Here is a 21228-nt window from a genome sequence, read left to right as displayed (position 1 = left end):
CGTGCTGCCCCCACCCCAGGTTTGGGGCGTCCACCAATGAGTGTGGTCCCCCCTAGTTCTGGGCAGCAGAGAGGCAGGAGGCAAGCAGCCCAAGGGGTGCATGTCATCTGATGGCTTGTGTCCTACACAAACCCCCTCCAGCTCACCAGGGCCTCTTCTGTCACAGAGAGGTCCTTTTCCTCACTATGGTCCCCACACTTGGAAGCAGTGAGTGATGCCCAGTGGGGGCTTCTCCAGGCCGCCATTTCGGTTGGCGGTTGACATCTCTGGGGGCTGGTGAGCTGAGCTGCAGCGTGAGCCACGGAAAGACACAAGGTGAGTTTACAGGTGGAAGAAAAAAGCTGACATCAAGAGAATTTTACTAATAACTTTAGAAGTCCATTTTTTGTGACAGTGGCCAGCAGTCCATATCAGCAGGCAGGCGCTGGACCCAGCTCCAGGGAGCCTGTACCGCTAAGGCGGCGGCGTCTGTCCCAGTGAGTTCCTGCTGCGACCTTCCAGCAGGTTCTCGCTGGGGTTCCCACTGCGCAGATGGGGAAGTCAGCGTGGCGTGCTGAGGAGTGCAGGAGCCAGGGGTACCAACCTGATCCTCTGTATTCCCTGACTGTGGCCAAGGAGGCTGCTCCTCCCCATGGGTCTGGTCTTGGGGAGTGCAGAAAAATGAATTTAAAGCCAACCATCCATCCACAGAGGCCCGTGGAAACAGAGATGCAGCATTTGTTGAGAGAGAGAATCTCCATCTCCTTTTGGGGACAGTAAAAATAGCTTGTAGGTTCCAAAATCAGCACTGTCAGTTCCTGCTCAGGACCCTTCATCTTAAAAAAATAACTGCATTGTTGCCGGTTGTTAAGGCCCAAACGGTCCTCCTCCCACCCTGTTAGCAGGATCACTGTTATCCTCTCTGTGGGAAATGGGCCTGCTTCCTGGGCATCGCTGGCAGCCAAGCTCAGTCGGGTATCTCTGTTTTCACATGTGCTTCCGAAGAAGACGTGCTCAGCTCTGGGGCTGCTCTGGGCACGGCCCCTGCAGGGCCGGTGGGCAGTGAGGGAGGCGGGCGGAGCTGTGTGTTCTCGTCCCTCGGACCCTGGGCCCTCACGTCACCCTGCCCATCAGGAGAAACAGACGGGGAAGCATTTGTGGGTTCCAGTGAGAGTGCCCGGGGAACCCACGGGCTTGGGTGTTTTCCAGCCCTTGGGTGTCTGTTGAGTTGAAGTCTCTTTGCACCAAACCTGTCCGGGAAGAGGCCCCTGGAAGGCTGTGGGACCGAGGTGGTTTCCTGGCCCAGGAAAAGTCTGATCACGAGGTGTCAGAGTGCACACCCTGCCCACAGCTGCACGTCGACACAGGCCGTGTACTTAAGTAATGTCTTTAAACCCTGTAGGTGGAGAAGGCAAGACAGGTCAGAGTCGCTGTGCTCCAGCCTTCCACGCGTGCACACACATTCACACACGTGCTCACACACACACACACCTGGTCACACATCTGCACAAATAACCACACACACTCCTCAGAACAGAGAGGATCTTGCTAAGCACGGCGGCTCAGAAAGTCTGAAGCTCCTCAGCAGCTCGGATGGGACAAAGCAGAAACCCTCATCTCTCATTAGCGGCGTCTCAAGTTTCCTGATTTTGGGGCACAGATGACTTGCACTTTGACCTTTCCATGCCTGGGGGAAATCAGGGCTTCCTAGGATGGGGGAGCCCCACCTCCCAAGCTCTTCGATGGCCTGTGGAGTAGACCAGGCGTCAGGCAGCAGATGGCAAAGCCGCGTGCCATTTCCCGCCAGACACCAGGGCCTTGGAGTCCTGGGGGCATTGCTTTGCCTGAAGCTGCCCTTCAAACGTCCACCTCAGCCTCTCGTGCACTCTGGGGAGAGGCAACGCTTGCTGAAGTGCATGCTCTGACATGGAGGAACTTTCTAGATGGGCCTCTTCCTGAAAGGAGTGGCCTGGGAAGACCCCTGAGCCCCCATCACCCCTCCAGCCACTCACAGGTGGCCACAGGTATGAAGGGGTCCAGGCTGACTGATGGGGCTGTGGGACCACTGGGAGGCGGAGGGACTCAAGTTTCTCCGGCCATCTACAAGCCAGCAGACGAGGTCGTGTTCTGGGACCTCGGCACCTGCAGGGGGGCCGCTGAGGGGAGGGAGGGCTGGGCGGGGGCGGGTAGCGGGCATGCAAGTGGGTGGCCGGGGGCCTTCCTTACCTCCCGCTCGCGGGGAAGCTGTCCTGAGGAGGACGCTGGCGGGTGACAGACAGCATCGCCCAGGCCCACCTGCAGGCCAGACACGCCGTGTGTGTCCGTGGGTCTTTCCCAGCAGAGGTGCACCAGGCAGACAGAAGGGAGGAGCCCCCGCCTCGGCCTCCCGGGCGCAGGAGCCCGCTCCCCGCGGGCCACCCCGGGCCACGCGCCCCGGCCCGGCCGCGGGGATCCCTTCTTCACTCGCGCGCGGCGGTGCGCGCCAGACGCCGCGAAACGTCCCTGTGCTTGCAGTCATTTCTTAGAACATGTTTTGGAGCATTTCATTCTCAGAATTTTTCAAAATCAAACTGTCAGATGTTTTCTAAAAACAAAGCATCAGCTCCTGCGGGAACAAACGTGCCCACTCTGCTCGGCTGTGAGGGTGACGCTCTCTTCAGATTCCGGGAGCACGCACTGGGCTCCACGCAGCTGGAGGGGGCACGCGGGGCCCAGCCGGCCAGGGCTGGGCTCAGGGGCAGCTCTGCAGCGGGACGCGGGTCCTCTGCGGGAGGGGCTTCCAGGGAGGGCAGACGGCCGGAGGTCTCTGTCAGTGGTGCTGCCGAGGGACCCTTGTCAGTCCCAAATACGTGACCTGCAGAGACACGCACGAGAGGTGACCTGGGCCGTCCTCCCCACTCTCAGCGATGAAAGGTAGGATTTTGGAAAGCTTCTGTCTGCACCATGAGCTTGACTGGTCCCCAGCACTATTCTGATGAATTGATGGTGATATTAATTAATGTGATTTGCTAAACGTTGTATGAGGAAATGTTTCAACATTCAGCAAATCTGCGTAACTCAGTGAAGAAATGGCTTCCACTATTTCTAAGAAATGGTGGCCCACTGTCACACTGGCGAATCAAGCTTTGGTAAAAGGTCCACTCGGGGTGAGGTTGGCCCTGACTTTAACGTAACTGAGCACATGGAGGTCACGTCATTAAGCTCTGGTAAGGTTTCAGATGCCACCATCACAATACTGTAAACTAATTATCCTCCAATTAAAAGAAACTAAAAAAAAGAAATTGCCACTCTTCAAATTTGGGTGTAGCATCAAAGCAGAATGCACACGATTACCTGGAAAAGCCACCCAGAGCTCTGTCTGCAAACAACACGCCTGTGTGAGGCCAGACTGCCTTCATGTGGTTCAACCAACGTGACGCCTCAAAGCAGGTGGAGCTTGGAAGCAGAGAAACAGCGTATTTTCCTCTAGACCAGGTGTGGAAAAGAATCATAAAAGTTAAAACAACGCCGTTCTTCCCACTATATATATATATATATTTTTGGCAGCAGAAATATGCTATTTTATTCGTAGAAATATGTTAACATGTAGTGGGTTTATTATTTCTAGATGAATTAATAGATATTCTAAAAATTCTCAGTGTTACTTTGAGGTAAGGTGAATAGCAATAGATATAACTGCACACCAAGGGTCCTTGGGGTCCTTGCTAATTCTGAGTCCTGAAGCTTGCAGGGGTGAGAACCGCTGCTGGGCCGGGGCACCCCCCGTGGGCCTGTGGCTCCCCCAGAAGGAGGAGCAAGGTGGGGGCCTTGGCCCGGGCAACGTGTGCAGGCAGGGAGCTTCCCATGAGCTCCATGTGCTCATTCATTCATTCACGCATTTACTGAGGATGCTGTGGGTGGGGCCAGGGCGTGACAGGCAGTGGTCCTTTGACCTGTGGGTGGACTTCACTGTGATGCCCGGCTCAAGCAGCAGGCAGAGTGACAAGTGATCAGCTGTATGAGCCTTCGACCCAGGTGTGAGACTCCCCCCCCAACAAGGTCACCCGTCCCTTAATCACACGGACGTGAGGAATGCCATCTTGCTGCAAGAAGCTTTTAGAAACAGTCATCTCCAATTAAGTTTTGCCTGTTTCATTCAAAAACTGCTCCTGGGTCTGGAGACTGTTGAGTAGATGCAGATCACAGACTCAGTGTCCCGGGAGGAGCCAGCAGCACAGAGCGCCCCCTGCGCCTCCCGTACGTCCCCCGCTTCGCCCCCGGGGGAGCCGCCGTCTTCAGAGGAGGCATCGTCAGCTCCAGCACTCCTTGCTGCCACGAACACCCCCCCATGCGTGTCCCCTCTGCACACCCCTCGTGTACACACACATATACATACCTCCCCACACCCACAGGGAAGAAAACTGTCTGATTTTTTTTTTAACAAAACTAAAATTTCAGAAGTTATTGACCAATAAAGCAGTGACTCCCACTGAAGCCAGTGAAGAGAAACAGGAGAAGGGGCCGTGGCAGGGCTGGTGGGCACAGACCAGCCCGCCCCTCCCTGTCCTGGGCAGGAGAAGACCTTCCTCTCTGAAGACAGCAGCTTTGGAAAGTTGCCTTTTTTGTGCATTTGTACCTGGAAGCAGCTCTTAGCTGCATGCTGAATGTGTCCACCAAGGGAAAATATTTGCTCTAATGGGGCTACTTGTCAACAAGGCCAGGCTTGGCACTAAAGACTCCACCCACCGCCATCTTGTCAGGTCCCATCCCAGGGGACCAGGTGGTTCCTGACCCCAGTCTCTCCCAAGCACACTCTCTTTTCATCCCCCCAGGATGCACTGGGCCCCTCTGCTCTTTCCCTGTCCACACCAGGGAGCAATGGTGTCCCAGATTCCCACACCTCCTCCAGGGAGCCCTCGCCCCTGTACCTCCAGGCTTCAGTGCTGCACGGGCAGCCCGGAGCCCCGCCCTGAGCTGCTCTTCACAGAGCCAGATCCGGGATGAGGGGTGCAGCGAACCTGCTCCCACCTCCACAGTCCCTTCTGGGCCCTTCCTGGGTGGGGAGGACCTTGGGATCACGGACCAGACTCTATTCCACCGCCTGGCCTCCCTGACACTTACTGTGCTTCCTGCCCAATCAGCCACCCCTGGAGGCCCACAGCTTCCGGGCTCGTGGGGGAGGTGCTCTGCCTCTATCCTATCCCACTGGGCCCAGCGTTCTCCTCCTCCCTTCTGGCCTGGCTGCTTGGGTCCCAGTAAGTCACCATCAGAGCACACAGGCCTGTTACCAGGCCCGTCATTCCAACAGGTGTGGCCACAGGGCAGCTTGTGGACTGAGTCACCCAGGGCTTCCCAGGTGGTGCTTGTGGCAAAGACCCCGCCTGCCAGTGCAGAAGATGTAAAGAGATGAAGGTTCAGTTCCCAGGTCAGGAAGGTCCCTTGGAAGAGGAAATGGCAACCCACTCCAGTATTCTTCTCTGGAAAATCCCATGGACAGAGGCGCCTGGTGGGCTGCAGTCCCTGGGATCACAGAGAGTTGATCATGACGAAACAACTTAGCGTGCACACGGTGGCCCAGCGTCTCCAGTCTTAGGCCCCTGGGCACCCTGTGTCCTCCCTGGGGTGGCCCCCACACCCGTGTCCCTGCCAGCTGCACCAGCATTTCATGCTGAGTCTTCCGATCTAAAGAACTGGCAGCTTTCCCGTGTCCCCCTGGGCGGACAGAGCATATCAAAGGCCCCGTCTATGCAGACCCACAGCCCTCTCTGGGCTCTCTCTCTGGGTGGCCACGTGCCTCCTGTGGGCCCAGTTAACTGCCTTGGGACTGGAGACGTGATACCCACAGTCACCCTCGGGCTCCGTCCTCCGGGGCCTCCGGGGGTGGGGACAGAGGTACCACTTAGCAAGAGCGCTAGGCAATTAAGCACAAAATAGCCTTTCAATTACTTGCCTAACAAATTAACTTCGTTCATCATGAGACACGGAATTAATTTTATTTATCGGGTCCATGGAAGTTAAAGCAAGCCAACTTCAAAAATGCATATAATATGTACAGTGACTATTTCTAGCACAATAAAGCCAATTATTTTCAAAAATAACATCTAGTACTGGTAAGCGCATATCTATAGCAACTGTTGGGTAGAGAGTCTTGTCTATTTTTGAGCAATGAAAAGTCAGAACTATGCAAATGGCCCTTCGGCGCTTGTATAATAAGATGTGGAGTGCTCGCAGGCATTGGCGAGCCCGGGTGTGCGCCTCGTGGATGGCTCATCCCTTTGTCCTGGCGTCGGTGAGAGGGGTGCCGCAGACCCAGGGCGCTCTGGGTCCAGGAGGCAGAAGGGGCCGCCCGGGGCAGCACCCGGGCCTCAGGCATCTCTCCTCTCTCGCTCCTCCTGCCGAGGCTGATCACGGAACGTGACAACCCACATGGCCCCCTCCTGGGCCACGGCCACTCTCGGGTCCGCCTGCCTGTCTTCTCAACCAGGTTCCTGTCTCCCAGCCTCAAGTCTGCACCAGCACGTGCCTTCAGACCACCAGGCCATGGCTTTCTCTGCTTAAGGCCCTGCCACCTCCATGCTTCCCAGTGGTACCTGAACCCTCTGAGAACTGGTCCTGGCCCTGGTCTATGTTGCCCACCCCGCTGTGGGCAGGGCTGTTCCCTCCCAAGGCCCCTGCTCAAGCTGGAAGTCCCTCTTCTCGGAAGCTCTGGGCTCCCCAGGCCAGATGGGCCAGCTCTGTCTCACTCCAACTTGACCTCCATCCTGCAGGTCACATCCTCATCCACCCCAAGGCCCTGCATGCCCCCTCCCCTTACCCTGCTGGGTCGCCTCCAGAGCCACCCCTGCTGCAAAGATGTTGCTGTCCTGACTTCCACCCCGTGGACTGCAGCATGCCAGGCTCCCCTGTCCTTCACTGCCTCCCACAGTTTGCTCAGTTTCATGTCCATTGAGTTGGTGGTGCTGTCTGAAGATTTAGGTGACTGTAAATTACACAGCAATAAATAGACTGAATACAGCTCTCAAAGCTGTGCACAACAGACGCTCCCTCTTTCTCAAGAATCACTATTTGAATGTACAAGTTGCAACTAGGCAATAACCTCCTAGCTGAAGGTTCTGGGCCGAGCACTTTCTGTACATCAGGTCAGATCCTAAGGAGAGCTCTTCTCGCTTGGTACTGTTGATTTCATCCCTGTTTTACAGGTGTGGAAGCTGAGGTTCCAGGGAGAAAACTGAGTTTGCCTGGAGCTACATAGTGGTGAGGCAGGGACTTCATCCTGAGTCTTCCTGAAACCGAAACCTGCGCTTTTTACCATGGCGTGTGTCTGAAATATGTCTGCACAGCTGTGTCCCCCATTAGCCTGTTAGGTCCCTTCAGGACAGGGCTGCCTAATTGTCCGGGCAATCTGGAGCTGTCACAGCCACTCACCTCCCAGACACTCAATGGAAGTCAGATGGTGCAGACCTGGCTGGCATCTCAGGCCCAGGCCAGCTCAGCCTGCATCCCCTGCCAGCAGGAGGACTTGGCACCAGTCTGCAGCTCGGAGCCAGCGGTCCTGGGAGCTTCAGGGCACAGCCAGGGTTCCGCCTCCATCAGCTGCCTTGCGGTCCAGTTGTCACACAGGGACTGAGCCGCAGTGGCCCACGAAAGCCCTCTTCTTGGGGCTACAGGCAGCCTCTCCTCACCCGAGCCTCGGGACCTCCTCAGAGATACGTTCCTTTGAATCATTTACAGAAGTCAGTTCCCTACTGATCAGCACTTTACTTGTAACAGGGTTTCGGGTTGGGGGAGAGGGATTGGGAAGAATAATTAACAAGAATAAGCAATAATAATAGTCAATTTAGACTCCCAGTTGCTTATGCTTTTTAATAATGATGCTTATTCTCCTTGAAAGTGAAGTGAAAGTGTTAGTCACTCAGTCATATTCGACTGTCTGCGACCCTATGGACTGTAATCCGCCAGGCTCCTCTGTCCATGGAATTCTCCAGACAAGAACACTGGAGTGGGTAGCCATTCCTTTCTCCAGGGGATCTTCCCATCCAGGGGATTGAACCTGGGTCTCCTGAATTGCAGACAGATTCTTTCTCGTCTGAGCCACCAGGGAAGCCCTGCTTATTCTCCTGATCAGTTCTTCAATTTATCAGTATCTGTGTCTTCTCTGACTCTCCTGGACCCTCCTCCAAGGCATGTGGGTATTCATCTCAAGTTTTGTCTAGTCCTTGCTTTAATAAGTGATTTGCCACTCAGACTTATTATATTTCTAGAGTTCTTTTTTTTTTCCTCACTGAAGGAATTTTAAAAATATGTCTCCCAAACAGTCTTTATAAAATAAAATTTCTGAGGCTTCCTTTGTTTTCATTGTTCAGTTCACTAAGTCGTGTCCAACTCTTGCGACCCCATGGACTATAGCCCGCCAGGCCCCTCTGTCCATGGGATTCTTCAGGCAAGAATACTGGAGTGGGTTGCCATTTCCTTCTCCAGGGGACCTTCCCAACCCAGGGACTGAACCTGAGTCTCCTGTGTCCCCTGCACTGGCTGGAGGATTCTTTACCACTGAATCACCAGCCCAAGGCTTCCTTAGGCGTCTGAAAACATCCTTATTTGCCAAGGCGTACATAGTAACTTAGCTGGGTATAAAATTATGAGTTTGAAGATTGTGGTCTTTTGACGTGGACCCTCTCACGCTACACCTTATTGCATTTGTCATTGATCACTATGACGTCAGTCTCCTTGGCGTTCCTTTAAAAATGACTGTTTTTTCCCTGTTTGGGAAGTTTTACCATTTCATCTCCTTTATAAGTTTCTCTATAGTGTATTGAGGTGTGGCTGGCTCTCTCCCCTGCTTATTGAGATTGTACATATACCTCAACTCTGAGAAACTCTTAGTCAAGAGCTCTTCAAATGTGCCTCCTTCATTCTTATTGTTTTCTCTTCTCTGGGACCCAAACATTAGGAAAGTTAATTCATCAGTGTTCTGTGTCACTTGAATTTCTGCTAGGAAAAATCCTTTTCCTATCTTCATTGTTTCTTTTAGACGATTCCTAAGACTGGTGTTTTCATTTACTATTGTCAAGATAAATTGATGTTCACGGTAAATGTAGCCACTGATATTTTTAAATAAATAAATGCTCCCTTGTTTTTTCTTTACTGCATAATCACTTGCTCTTTCGTCTTCCCAATACTCTCCATCCCCTGTCTTATTTCTTAGAAGAGATCGAACAGGCTTTTCAAACCTGCTCGTTCTGCTTTAATGGAGTAAATGGAATTCTTGTCCCATTGATTCTGCTTCATCTGGAATGCGTTTCTTCCTCATCCTGTTGTCTTTCTCGTTACAGCAGTCATATTCCTAAGAAGTCCTGTTACTTTTGCTGGGAGGTTATGCTTTCCTGGGGTCTTCTCTATCTTCGCTGGGAACGGGTATCTGAGGGGAGAGGATAAAGTCATGCCAGGTCTGCTTCTGAAGACTTCGTGGGGAGGAAGGAGGTTGCATCTCAGGCTGGAAAGCATCTGGTGCCACGCGTCACACCCCCTCCTTGGCACTGTCTTGTTCTAGAACTGCCTCCCCGCTGTGATGACCTAACACCTGAGCAGAGAGAAAGGAATGCTCAGTGGTTGGAAAGTCTGGAAGGACCAGTTTTGCGCTGTTCATCACCCCAGTGAGAGTGTAGTCAAGTTCTTGATTTAATCCACCAGCCCCACCAGCCCTGGGATGCCTTCTCTTCTCACACAGACTGAATTGGGCTCCATGAAGCTTCTGGAATCAGTGGACTGAAGTCTGAAGTCAGTCTTGAAAACTCTCAGCCATGAATTCTTCAAATACCACTTCTGCTTCGCCCTCCCCCACCCCTCCTCTGAGACTCCAAATAGAAGTAAGTTAGTCCAGTCGACTTGGATTCAGGTCTGTCCTTTCAAGTCTTTCCTTTCAGTTTACCCATCTTGTCTTCTGCTGTGCCCTGTCTGCTGACAAATTTATTCACTGAGTTTTTAATTTTAGATACTATGCTTTTCCCTTGCAACGTCTAGCTGATTTTTTTTTTTATAGATTCTAATCTTTTTTGGAAAATGTCCCTCTTTTCAGCCGCTGAGTGCATCTTTCCCATGTTGCCTTTGACATATTTGTAACTGTTAAGTCCTAGTGCTGATACTAGTGTCTGAATCGTCTATTGATCTACTTTTATTGACTGCTTTTTAGCAACGACTCATATTTTCATGCTTCATATTTATGCAAGTTTGGGTTGTCAGTCAGATGCTGTGCATACGAAACAGCAGAGTCTACAGTTGATCTGACTGTTCCTCTGAGGTTTCCCCCTTCCCCGCCCCCACAGACCCTAGTTAGAAATTGAGCTGGCCGCAGCTCAGACTGGGCCGCAGCATTAGAATTAAGCCATGTTTGTGTTTTCCAGGTCTGAAGGATGATACCTCTATCAGTCTGGCTTCTCCAGAGACCAGAACAAGTAGGATAGAAAAGGAGATTTATTTTGAAGAACTGACCCACAGAAACTGACTCACCGCTCAAGCAACGAGGCAGAAAGAAAAGGGGTGGATTTCTCCCTCCATCTTTTTATTCTATTTAAGCCTTCACAGCATTGGGCTTCCTGGTGGCTCAGTCAGGAAAGAATCTGCCTGCAGTGCAGGAGACCAGGGTTCGGTCCCTAGTTTGGGAAGACCCCCTGGAGAAGGAAATGGCACCCCACTCCAGTATTCTTGCCTGGAGAATCCCACGGACAGAGGAGCCTGGCAGGCTAGTCCGTGGGGTCACAAGACATGACTTGGCAACTAAAACTACCAAAAACAGCATCTGCTTTACTGAGTCCCCCAAGTTCAATGCCAATCTCATCTAGAAACAGCTGGCAGACACACCCAGAAACAAGGCTTAGCCAGCTGTCTGGGTGTCCTCGGATCCAGTCAAATTGACACATAAAATTGACTGTTACGAAGGCTGACCGGGGGTCTCCCTAGTCAAGGAGGCAGTTGGCAATCTCACTGCCTTTCCAGCCTAGCCACTCCGCCTCCTGCATCCCCAGTACCTAGCAAGGAATCTGCAGGAGAAAACAGCTACATATCTTGGTCTCCTCTAGATTCTAATCTCTCACACTAGCCCATGTGATTTTCAAAATATTCGAGCACTTATTTTTCCCCAAGACAGCCCCGTTGCCTAGGACAAGCCCCAACACCAGCCTCTGCTCGGACTCAGAAAATGCCCTCAGGAGAGTAAATGGTTGGTGAATGCAGCTCGCCTAGAAAGGGCTTCGCCTGTGCTGGAATTTTAAAAATTGAAATAGAACAATATCATGTTAATTTCATGTATACCGCATGTTAATTTGATATTTTCATACATTGAGAAGTGATCACCATGATAAGTCAAGGGACCATCTGTCCCCATACAAAGTTATTACAATGTTATTGATCCTATTCCCTCTCTCCATATTATATCCCCACAATTTGTGCATTTCACAACTGGCGTTTTGCACCTCTTAATCCCCCTCACCTATTTCACGCAGTCCCCTACCCTGTCCCCTCTGGCAATCGCCATTTGTTCTATGAATCTGCTTTTGTTTAATTTAGTTTGCTCTGCTTTTTAGATCATACACATAAGTCAAATCATACTTGTCGTATCTGTCTTTGTCTGACTTGGATCCCTCCACATTGCTGCAAATGGCAAGATTCACTCCTTTTTACGACTGAGTAATATCCCAGTGCATATAAATACCACATCTGCTCCATTTGTGTCTACTGATGGACACTTAGATTGCTTCCATGTCTTGGCTACTGTAAACAATGCTTCGGTAAACACTGGAGTGAGTCTATCTTTTCAAATGAGTGTTTCTGCTTTCTTTGGAAAAATAACCAGGAGTGAAATTGCTGGATCATATGGTAGTTCTACTTCTAATTGTTTGAGGACCCTCTGTACTGGTTGCCAACGCGGCTGCCCCAACTTACATTCCCAGCCGCAGTGCATGAGGTCTCCCTTTTCTCCACATCCTTGGACACAGATGTTTTCAAGGTTTGTGTTTGTTTGCTTAGATTCACCAACTCCCCTCTGCTTTTAGTTGCGTCACTGGGATTGGTTTGGGTGGGGGACCAGTGGTAACCCACGCAGCTGACCCATCGCGTCAGGAGCCAGAATTACAGCGATGACCCATCTCTGCCCCATATGGTCTGTATCACTCTCAGTAAGCTGCTTCACCTCTCCTTTCCACAACTGCAAGCCAGCGTTCACCCAGACCCCGTGCCACTTAAATGGGAAGTGAGTGTAAAAAAATCCTGAAAGCTTTATATATACAATTCATCTGTACCACTTCTTTGAAAAAGTGGAACATAGAATTCCTTTACAACCTTTACCCAGGTTCTTCAGTTACAAATATTTTCCCCACTTGGAGCTACCGTTCTCAATGAAAGACTGAGAGAGAGGGAGATAGATAATAGATAGATACTTTTCTCCTAAACTATTTGAGGTAAGCTGCAAACACCACATCCTTTCCTCTAAATATTTTTGAATATTTCCTGAAAATAAAGATATTCTTAACAGGAAATGACGCAATGATACAGTTCCCGTAAGTAATCTGGAGTTCACAGTCCTGTGTCAGCTTGTCCTGCATTTCACTCTGTGGCCGTTTTGCTCAGCCCAGGGTCCCGTCCGGGATCCGTGGTACGGTGAATGTCGTGCTTGGCCGGGCGTGTTTTCTGGGACGGTCCCCCAGCCCCTCTGTCTGCCCTGCCCCCGACAGCGGTGGAGTGCACAGGGCCGGTGTTTGCAGGGTGGCCCCGGGGTGCAGTTGGGCCCAGAAGTGAGGCTGTGGGTGCCGCAGCCAGTGTGGAGGCACCCGATGAGCCGGGGCCTCCAGGCTCACCTGCGGCTCCATCACCTCCCCTCTCTACTTAACTAGCACTTGGACGGCCTCAGCCCAAGACTGCTCTGAACTCTGCATCCGCCATCCGCAGCCCCTGGAGGCTCCAGGCTGAACAGTTGCTACGGGTGATGCTGCGGTGTGTGCTCCTCTGAGCCCACTATCCCCTCCACGTTTGTTCACTCACCTGCGTGCCACTGTAGGAGCGAGCTTTTCCTTCCCCCTTATTCCCTTTTCCCCCTTGTTTCAGTGTGATCTCACGGACTGTTGTGTCATAATCCGTCACTACTGCTGGCCATCAAGGGACTATCTGAGTAAGTAGCTTCTTGGTGATGCCCATACAGGGTCCCATGGGTCTTGGAGATTGTGGGATGAGTGGATGGACTGGTCAAGGGGGGATCCCTTCGTTGTTTTAACAAACTCCTAGTGGATGGGAATCGGGCCAGGGATCTATTCCTTGGCTTAATCTGCTTTTCTGGCCAGGATCTCCTCCAGCCTGCAGGGACCTCTTCCTCTTGCCAGCCTGGAGGATGAGCCAGGCTAGACTGGACATGTGGCTTCTCACCTCCAGGACTGCCCGCTCTGCACTCAGCCAGAATTATCCCCCCAGACTGGCTGCTCAGGCCACTTCCTGATCGTCTCCAAAGCCCTTGCAGAAGTGACCCTCTGGAGGCCATGGGCAGCCTGGTGCCACCCCGAGAGCCTTCTACCTGCCCGCCCCCACATCCCTGGGCACGGCAAAGCAGACAAGCTGTTTAGAAAAGCATTTGGCGGCACATAACAAGAACCATAAAATTGTTTGTTCCATTTGACCTCGCAGTGACATTTCTGGGAAATCGTTCTGAAAGAAAATTCCAAAAATGGATAAAAGCCTATGCGTGAAGAGGCTTATTGCAGAATTATCCAACTCTCAGAGCACTCTGGATGCCTGTCAGTTGGAGAACGGTAGGTAATTTATGGTACACTGACTGGAATGGATATTATATTGCTTCTCCTATGATTCTCAAGATTATGAGGAAGCAAAAACGTGTGATGTTTGAAGTCAGAAAATGCAGAGTACAAAACCTTGCATACACCCTGAGTATCGTTATGGATAATAATATCCATGTTCTCCATAATAACAAGGATGAAAAGATTTCCTTTCCTGAGGAGCTGACATCAGAACCCCTGCTGGGCAGGGAGGAGCTTGGAGAAGCTCTCCTTACACACAGGTGGAGGCTCCCAGGCCCTCAGCCAACACAGCCCGGACTGTTGGTGAAAGCGTGACAGTCACTGAGATGAGAATGGCCCCCTCTACATGGGACCAGCACTGGGCCAGCACTGGGAAAGGCCAGGGGTATCCTCACACCCACACCTGGGCCCAGCACACCTGGCCTCAGGTGATTCCCAGGTGTGGTCAGGTAGGGCGGACTGTGTGGCTTCCCTGAGCCATTCAAAAGAATGATCCATTCCAGTAATATTCAGGGGTGTGTAGGGGATCACTCATCTCCCTGGCACACCGTGGTGTGTCGAAATTGGTGTCTGGAATACACCACGATCTCTAATGGTGAAACACCAATTTCCTGAGAAGGTTGTACCTTTACTTGCTTCTACTCTTTCTCAGCCCTTCTCACTCCTTTGCTGGGTTTTGTACTGAAACGTGCTTCCTCATAAGACCATTGTTTTAGCCTCTCAGATTGCTGGCATCAGGGGATACACGGCAGGAAGAGAGGATGCATTTGAAAGGCGCACTTCTCTTTCTACTTACTAACATCACACAGATTTTGCACAACAGAGCGCACAGAGCTGATGTGGAAATCTGTTCAGCCAAAAATATCCAGTGCCCATGGACAGAGCGCACACGCACGCCCATGCGTGTGTCTAAAGACACAGCTGAATTCAGAGGCAGAAAAGGCAAGCCCCCAGCGGCAGGCTCCACGGGGAGCTAGGCGGTCGGCCAGCACGGAGCTGACCCCTGGCTGGGGCAGGCGTGTGGGCAAGTCCTGACTGGCGTCGGGGACAGCTCGTGAGAGGAGGGGCTGGAACCTGGGGCGGCTGGAACCAGGACCCACACTCCACTGAAGGGGCCAAAACAAGCCCTGCACACGTGCAGCGGAGCTGGCTTGGCCTCCAGAAGGAAAACACGGTCTCCCATGAGAAAATAAAGGTCTCCCGAACTTTTCACTGTGTCTGAAATTTTACTAATGTGCTTCAGGAATGCCACGTTGAAAATTAAACCTAACAGCTGGCCTCAGCCTGGTCACTAACGGAGTCTCCCACAGTAAAGAAGGAGAGAGGACCACCAGGAAGAGAGGTTCCCACTGAGAGGACCAAATAAATGCAGGTGCCAATCTATATAAATGTCACTTTACTCATGTGAATAACAAAGGAAACGGGGACGCTTTAAGAATGCTTAAAACAAGGAGGAAACACATCATATGCCCCCTCCCGAGTCATTTCAGTGGAGTAACTCGACTCCTTCCCAGTTGTATGTTTGTATGAATCTGCATAAATATCTTATTGCTGACTCCTTTTCTATTCATGAACAATTTCAGCATGATATTTTTTCCAGATCTGCCATTTTTTAGGTTATTTTTCTTTAGCAGGAAAAAAAAATCAATACTGCTTTTCAGAAAAAAAGAAAAAATGGGGATCGAAAGAATCACCTTTCCGCCTTACACGTGCTCCAGGGCCACGTGTTCCACGTCAGGAGTTGCCTGAAGGACAGCAGGGAGGGCCTGGTCCGAGGATTCCGAGGACCGCGACTCCGCAGGACCCAGGGGAGCGCCGGGGTCCCGGGCGGGCTCTGGCCCTCGGCGGGGGGCTGCGGGTCTAGACCCGGTCCTGACATCAGAAGCGTCCTGAGACTTTGGGGAGAGACTGAAGGGCTAGAGCGAGGAGCGGAGGCAGGAGGGGGCTGGGCCCACGTGCAACAGCGCCTTCCGTCTGAGTCACTTCCGGCTCTTCCTCCAACTACGCTCACGAGGGCTCCTCCGGTGGGCGCGTTCTCCGACCTGAGGAGGAGACGGGGCTCCGAGAGAACAGGCGGCTTACCGAGGGGGCGCCCAGAGGCCTGGGCCCAGGCGTCCCGCCTCTGGCTGCAGGCGGGGGTCCGCCCCGGTCACCTGCTGGGGCCCAGGCTCGGGGAGCTGGTCCCACGCTGCGGGGCGTGCTCACAGCCGGACGCACGTGGGCTTCGCCGGGGGCAGCTCCAGGCAGACAGCCCTGCGCCCTCCAGAAAGTGGGGGGATCGAGTTCTCCACTGTTCTAGGTGCCCGCAGGACCTGTCCCCCAGCCCGGAGAGACCCTGCCAGCCTCTGACTTGGATGCCTCCTGGGACAGGGGGCCAGACCGGAGATCAGGAGGGCCTGTTATCACAAAGATGTTTTCAGCGTCCTGATTCTGGAGGTTCACAAGAACACAGCTGCTGAACACAGCCACTGTTCTCTGTGCCTCTGGGAGAGGGGACCGCAGGGGCTGGGCCCACCATCAGGAGAGACTGCCTTCAGCTGCTCTTCCCTGCAGCTCACGATGTTATCCCCGCAGTAGTTCAAAACCAGGTTGCTGCGAGCTCCGTCTTTCCTAAGGCCCGAGGCCAAGGGGTCCCGCTAGGGAAGGAGAGGACCAGCCCTTCCTCCTGGCCTATGCAGTTGCTGCTGGGAGCACTGGGGCTGACGCCCAAACCACGTGGCTCCACCTGGCGTGAGGTCTGCCTTCAGGGAACGTCACTGTCTCTTGTCAACACAGCATCTGTCCCAGGCTGGGGACAGTCCTTTCCCCACAGGGCAGGGGTCCGGGGCCAGCCGCTCTTTCCTGGGTGAGGCTAAGCCTTGCAGACAAACTGTGCAGTTCAGTTCAGTTCAGTCGCTCAGTCGTGTCCGACTCTTTGCGACCCCATGAATCACAGCACGCCAGGCCTCCCTGTTCATCACCAACTCCCGGAGTTCACTCAGAGTCACATCCATCGAGTCAGTGATGCCATCCAGCCATCTCATCCTCTGTCGTCCCCCTCTCCTCCTGCCCCCAATCCCTCCCAGCATCAGAGTCTTTTCCAATGGGTCAGCTCTTCGCATGAGGTGGCCAAAGTACTGGAGTTTCAGCTTTAGCATCATCCCTTCCAAAGAATTCCCAGGGTTGATCTCCTTCAGAATGGACTGGTTGGATCTCCTTGCAGTCCAAGGGACTCTCAAGAGTCTTCTCCAACACCACACTTCAAAAGCATCAATTCTTCGGCGCTCAGCCTTCTTCACAGTCCAAGTCTCACATCCATACATGATCACTGGAAAAACCATAGGCTTGACTAGATGGACCTTAGTTGGCAAAGTAATGTCTCTGCTTTTGAATATGCTATCTAGGTTGGTCATCACTTTTCTTCCAAGGAGTAAGCGTCTTTTAATTTCAAGGCTGCAGTCACCATCTGCAGTGATTTTGGAGCCCCCCCCCCCCAAAAAAATAAAGTCTGATACTATTTCCACTGTTTCCCCATCTATTTCCCATGGAGTGATGGGACCGGATGCCATGACCTTTGTTTTCTGAATGTTGAGCTTTAAGCCAACATTTTCACTCTTCTCTTTCACTTTCATCAAGAGGCTTTTTAGTTCTTTTCCACTTTCTGCCATAAGGGTGGTGTCATCTGCATATCTAAGATTATTGATATTTCTCCCGGCAATCTTGATTCCAGCTTGTGTTTCTTCCAGTCCAGCATTTCTCATGATGTACTCTGCATAGAAGTTAAATAAGCAGGGTGACAATATACAGCCTTGACGTACTCTTTTTCCTATTTGGAACCAGTCTGTTGTTCCATGTCCAGTTCTAACTGTTGCTTCCTGACCTGCATACAGATTTCTCAAGAGGCAGGTCAGGTGCTCTGGTATTCCCATCTCTTTAAGAATGTTCCACAGTTTATTGTGATCCACACAGTCAAAGGCTTTGGCATAGTCAATAAAGCAGAAATAGATGTTTTTCTGGAACTCTCTTGCTTTTTCAATGATCCAGCAGATGTTGGCAATTTGATCTCTGGTTCCTGTGCCTTTTCTAAAACCAGCTTGAACATCAGGGAGTTCATGGTTCACGTATTGCTGAAGCCTGGCTTGGAGAATTTTGAGCATTCCTTTACTAGCATGTGAGATGAGTGCAATTGTTTGGTAGTTTGAGCACTCTTTGGCATTGCCTTTCTTTGGGATTGGAATGAAAACTGACCTTTTCCAGTCCTGTGGCCACTGCTGAGTTTTCCCAATTTGCTGGCATATTGAGTGCAGCACTTTGACAGCATCATCTTTCAGGATTTGAAACAGCTCCACTGGAATTCCATCCCCTTCACTAGCTTTGTTTGTAGTGATGGTTTCTAAGGCCCGCTTGAACTCAAACTGTGTGCAGGGCCGAGCAAAGAGCGGAGACCATAGAGGCTGAGCAGGGAGATCCCTGCGGGCTTCAGCTGCTGGGAGCCTCCTGGGAGAGCCAGGATCAGAGCTGGGACTCCAGTGATGTCTAGGACCCGACGAGGCTCACGAACAGACTCACAGGCATAGGGCATTCTGTGTTTTTGTTCAGGGCTTTACAGGGCCACCATTCACACTCAATTTACCCATTTAAAGTACACAATTCAATGACTTTTAGTACATTTATAGAGTGGTGCGGCCATCCCCACTGTTAATTGTAGACCATTTTTATCAGCCCCCGAAGAAACCGTGTCACCCCACAAAGTTCCCACCTTTACCACCCACCTTGGCCTTAAGCAAACCCTGATCCACCCTCTGTCTCCATGGGTTTCTCTTCGGACTCTTCATAGAGCTTGGATCACATAATATACTGGCTCCAGTTACAGGCTTCTCTCAGCTAATAGTGTTTCCAAGGCTCATCTACCGTGTAGCATGCAGCAAGACTTAATTCCTTCCTGTGATTTGATGATAATGATGTTCCCTTGTGTGGGTACCGGGTTCTGTTTATCCATTCATCAGCCGACGGACATTTGGATTGTTTCTACTTTTTGCCCACTGCTGAATGCTGCTGTCGACATCTCTACACGTGCTTGTGTGGAAGATCCCCTGGAAGAGGAAATGGCAGCCCCCTCCAGTACTCTTGCCTGGAAAATCCCATGGACGGAGGAGCCTGGTAGGCTACAGTCCATGGGGTTACAGAGAGTCGGTCACGACTGAGTGACTTTCTTTTCTTTTCTTTCTTTCTTTGTGTGGGGGAGAGATGGAGGGGAGTAGAGCCCGGGCCCATGGGCTCAATCAGAACTTTCCAAGATGCAATGGGACCATTGCTTGGGTTGGGGCCGCCTCCCTGGCTCTGTGTGTCTTTGACTGGGTTTCCTGCATCTGTGACCAAAGAGTTCCAGAGATGCAAACCTCTAGGAGGCAAGGAGGGTGGAAACTGATGTGCAGATGGGCCTACGGGGCAGGAGGAAGTTCAGAGCCTGGCGTGAAGTCCAGGGATCATGCTCATTCATAATTTGTAACCAATCAACTCTGATATTCTCACTGGCAACAGGCCGCTCAGGTGGTCCGTGACCAGCCAAAGTCTCAGCTCTGCCTCTGTGTAACAGGCTCTCGGGCAAGGCCCGCCAGAAGCTCGTCCACACACAGGGTTCCCACGGCAACCCCAGGGAGGACAGAGCCTGCAGGTGGCTGTTCATGGGGTACAGTCCTTTGACTTTCATGGAAAAGAGGCAAGTTATAAGCACACGTCATATTTTACATGGTCTTGTATAAACGCTTAGTTGCTCAGTCGTGACTGACTCTTTTTGATGCTGTGGACGGTAGCCTGCCAGGCTCCTCTGTCTGTAGGATTCTCCAGGCCAGAATCCTGGAGTGGGTTGCCATGCCCTTCTCCAAGGGATCTTCCCAGCCCAGGGATCGACCCCACGTGTCCTGTGTCTCCTACATTACAGGTGGATTTTTTGCCTGCTGAGCGCTCGGGGAGGCAATTTCTTAATTCAAACCTAAGCCGGCAGGGGCAGAGAGAGAGCAGCACTTTTCCTCCAAGCCCCTGCTAGGCAGGTGGTCTCTGCTGTAGATGAGGAAACCAAGGCCAGGCAGGGTTGAACACTCCCCAGGGAGAACAAGAAGCCAGGGCTGACCTGGGGTCCAGGACAGCAGCTACCCTACATTACAGAGCGTGGTCTGCAGGTCCAGCTGCAGGCTGGGTCCACCAGCAGGGTTGGCACTGGCTGCCTCAAGCCTGTCACAACACACTGCCTTGCTGAACGGACACACGAGACTCACCGAACCTAGGAAATGGGTCAGAAAGCCCCTTTACACGTGGTCTGACTTTATAGGGCTTCAATAGGGATCAAAGGATTCCATGGAATTTGGGGGTTTGGCAAAGGTCTAGAATCTGTTTTTAAGTGTTTGTGGCTTGGCAGATCCATACTGCGCTTTGGGAGTTCCCTTCATTCCTAAACCCACACTGGCTTAGAAGGAAAACTAGTATGGTTCCTGCTGAACAATGCTTACTCACTCTGCGAAAACTTCAGGCTTTGCAAACTGAAGAGGACGGAGGCCTGAGTTCTCCCCCTTGGCATCAGGACAGTGCTGAGAAGGTTCTAGACAGTTTTTGATCCTGTGTAACTTGGTACCAAGGTTGGAGCTGGGCCTTGGAATGTTCTGGAAGGTGGTAGCAGAGGGGTGTGTGTGGGACAAATGAAGATGTGGGCTGGAAGTGGCCACCTGGGCTTGGAGGGCAGGTCTTGAGGCTGTGTCCACGCTCCCTGGCCCTCCCCCATCCTGGTTCACATGGTCTTGTCCAGCTCTGAGCCTGGAACATTCAGTGATGGAGCCCAGGGTCTGCCCAAGCGATAGGGCAGGAGGGAGACCAGCAGACTCACCTTCCGTTCAGGGACCCTGAGCTCCACACAAGCCAAGAGCCCCTGAGTGAAACCCTGCGCCCATGGTTGATCCATAACCTTCTTCGGTCCTGCTCTCCTCTGCTGTGGGCGACAGTGCCTGAGTGTTCTCCATGGCGATGGCATGAGATCCCCTGACTTGTTTTCAGCTCAGCTCAGTCACTCAGTCAAGTCTGACTCTTTGAGACCGCATGGACTGCAGCACACCAGGCCTCCCCGTCCATCACCAACTCCCGGAGTCCGCCGAAACCCATGTCTGTTGAGTCAGGGATGCCATCCAACCATCTCATCCTCTGTCGTCCCCCTCTCCTCCTGCCTTCGATCTTTCCCAGCATCAGGGTCTTTTCCAAGGAGTCAGCTCTTCGCATCAGGTGGCCAAAGTATTGGAGTTTCAGCTTCAGCATCAGTCCTTCCAATGAACATTCAGGACTGATTTCCTTTAGTATTGACTGGTTTGACTTCCTTTAGGATTGATTTCCTTCAGGATTGATTTGTCTTCAGTTCAGTTCAGTTCAGTCGCTCAGTCATGTCCAACTCTTTGCGACCCCATGAATTGCAGCACGCCAGGCCTCCCTGTTCATCACCATCCCCCGGAGTTCA

The 21228-nt window shown here is 52.1% G+C and overlaps 2 long non-coding RNA genes across 3 annotated transcripts; one reads left to right on the top strand and one right to left on the bottom strand.

Annotated features, from left to right (window-relative positions):
- Positions 1-342: 342 nt before the first annotated feature.
- On the bottom strand, positions 343-3486 carry LOC121818748 (uncharacterized). Its single transcript, XR_006058837.2, has 3 exons — positions 3313-3486; positions 2206-2833; positions 343-1375 (listed from the first exon to the last, which is right to left on the bottom strand). It is a non-coding gene; the product is annotated as an uncharacterized LOC121818748 (long non-coding RNA).
- Positions 2778-14966, top strand: LOC121818745 (uncharacterized). 2 transcript variants are annotated; one of them, XR_006058836.2, is made up of 3 exons: positions 2778-12942; positions 13054-13117; positions 13287-14966. It is a non-coding gene; the product is annotated as an uncharacterized LOC121818745 (long non-coding RNA). The 2 variants fall into 2 exon arrangements; XR_006058835.2 differs by having other exon boundaries at positions 2778-13117.
- Positions 14967-21228: the final 6262 nt, after the last annotated feature.

The sequence above is a fragment of the Ovis aries genome, chromosome 1 (assembly GCF_016772045.2).
Source record: "Ovis aries strain OAR_USU_Benz2616 breed Rambouillet chromosome 1, ARS-UI_Ramb_v3.0, whole genome shotgun sequence".
In the NCBI taxonomy this organism is placed as follows: domain Eukaryota; kingdom Metazoa; phylum Chordata; class Mammalia; order Artiodactyla; family Bovidae; genus Ovis; species Ovis aries.
The sequence above is the reverse complement of the archived record's forward strand: the minus strand, read 5'-3'. Positions and strand labels throughout refer to the sequence as shown.